Source organism: Gossypium hirsutum, chromosome D12 (assembly GCF_007990345.1).
Source record: "Gossypium hirsutum isolate 1008001.06 chromosome D12, Gossypium_hirsutum_v2.1, whole genome shotgun sequence".
NCBI lineage: Eukaryota > Viridiplantae > Streptophyta > Magnoliopsida > Malvales > Malvaceae > Gossypium > Gossypium hirsutum.
Window position 1 is genome coordinate 32,908,099 of NC_053448.1, and position 2,428 is coordinate 32,910,526.

Here is a 2,428-nt window from a genome sequence, read left to right on the forward strand (position 1 = left end):
ATGATCAGGTTAGAGAAGAGCCATTACAACAAGATGGAAGGGATGTTGACATTCCTTGTATAATAGATGACAGAGACTGACCCATTAGAGAACATGTAGTGACGATCTTAGATGATCTAAATCTAGGAATTGTCAAGCTGCATATTCAAGCTAAACATTTCGAGTTAAAGCTAGTGAAGTTTCAAATGTTACAAATTGTAGGGCAGTTTAGTGGATTACCTACTAAGGATCCACGGTTGCATTTAAAACTCTTTCTAGAAGTTTACGATTCATTTAAGAAGTAGGGTGTTCCTGACGATGCCTTGAGATTGAAGTTATTTCCTTATTCATTATGGGAATTGTGCTAGAGCATGGTTAAATACATTTTCGTCAGGAACAGTGGCATCTTGGAATGAAATTTTTCAAAGGTTTCTGCTAAGACACAATCCTCGAAACATGAATGCCAAATTGAGGAACGATATTACGTCTTTTCAACAATCTGAGGATGAAACATTATATGAAGCATGGGAGTGATTCAAGAAGTTAATTAGAAAATGCCCAATGCATGGTTTATAACATTGGATGCAAATGAAAATGTCTTACAATGGATTGAATGCGTATACAAGGATAGTGGTTGACGCATCTGCCAATGAGATTTTGCTTGATAAATCATATAATGAGGCATATGAAATTCTGGAGAGGATAGCAAACAACGATTATCAATACCCAGCTACAAGAGTAGAGATTGGTAGAAGAGTTGCTGGAGTAATAGAACTTGATGCAATTACTTCCCTAACGGCTCAAGTATCATCTTTAATGAATATGATTAAAAAACTGAAAAGACCTGTTACAGTGCAGGAAATGAAAGCAGCTGAATTAGCATGTATTTATTGCAGAGAAGATCATGTTTTTGATGAATGCCCATCGAATCCAGCCTCAGATTATTATATGGAAAAATTTAATCACAGCAATAACCCATATTCCAACACATATAACCCATGGTGGAAACAACATCCCAATTTCAGTTGGAGTAATCAAGGGGTGGGAAATTCCAACAATGCTATTTAACAGAATATTGTAAGTACACCACCTAGATACAATCAACCCATACCATGACAAAAATGCTAAGAAAAATTTAGCTTCAAGTTCTTCATCTATGAAAGATCTATTAAAGGAATACATGGCCAAGAATGATGTTATCATTCAAAGTCAATCTACATCTTTAAGAGCTTTAGAGAATCAAGTGGGGCAAATGGCCAAAGCATTAAGCTCAAGACTGCAAAGAGAACTACCTAGTGATATAGAAATTTCATGATCTCAAAGGAACGAATAGTGCAAAGCCATTACACTAAGAAGTGGTATGTAGTTATCATGAGTTGTTAAAGACACCACTGTTGAATAAAGTAGTTCAAATTTCACAAATACGAGGAATTCAAAACCAGTAGTGGAGTAGCCTAAAAAAGAAAAGAGTAACCAGAAAAAAATTGAAGCAGATTCATCTTGTATTTTCAATAACAATGCCAAGACAAAACAACGTCAATAATTGGAAGGAAGGCCACTGCCACCTTTTCCTCAGTGTTTACAAAAATCTAAGCAAGATTTTTAATTCAAGAAATTTTTGGTTGTCCTTAAGCAATTACATCAACATACCATTGGTGGAAACATTGAAACAAATGCCCAACTATGTGAAATTAATGAAAGATATCTTATCAAAGAAGAAAAGGTTAGGGGAGTTCAAAACTGTTGCTCTCACTGAAGGGTGTGTAACAATGTTGAGAAATAAATTGCCACCAAAAATTGAAGGATCCAGGGAATTTTACTATACATTGCTCTATTGGAAACCATTATGTAGGTAAAACATATTGCAACTTAGGTGCAAGTATAAATCTAATGCCTATGTTTGTTTTCAAAAAGCTAGGAATAGGGAAGGCGAAACCTACAACTATCACATTGCAATTTGATCATTTATATGCACATCTAGAAGGTAAAATAGAAGACGAGTTGGTAAGAGTTGACAAATTTAATTTTCCAGCATATTTTATTATTCTGGAATGTAAAGTTGATAAAGAGGTTCCAACCATACTGAGGAGACCTTTTCTAGCAACTGGTAGAACATTTATTGACGTACAAAAAGGTGAATTAACTATAAGAGTTAATGATCAACAGATAACCTTTAATGTTTTCGGTTCTATGAAGTGTGCAGATACAGATGAAGAATGTCACGCTATTGAGATTGTTGACACAATAGTTTAAGAAGAATTTATAGAATTTTATCACAATAATTTTAATGATGATGCAGACTCATTTGAGTTAATTGAAGCAGAAATGATTGAAGAGCTAGGTAAACTGATGGAAGCTAAGCAAATTGAGAATGGATCAAGGAGAAGTTTCGAATCATTAAATTTATCGGACCATTCTTTTAAACCTCCTCAGCCATCTATAGACGATC

General features: G+C 34.5%; 1 non-coding gene across 1 annotated transcript; it reads right to left on the bottom strand.

Annotated features, from left to right (window-relative positions):
* Nucleotides 1–444: 444 nt before the first annotated feature.
* LOC121224880 (small nucleolar RNA R71) lies at nt 445–551 on the bottom strand. The gene has a single exon (XR_005922622.1). It is a non-coding gene; the product is annotated as a small nucleolar RNA R71 (small nucleolar RNA).
* Between the last annotated feature and the right edge of the window lie 1,877 nt (nt 552–2,428).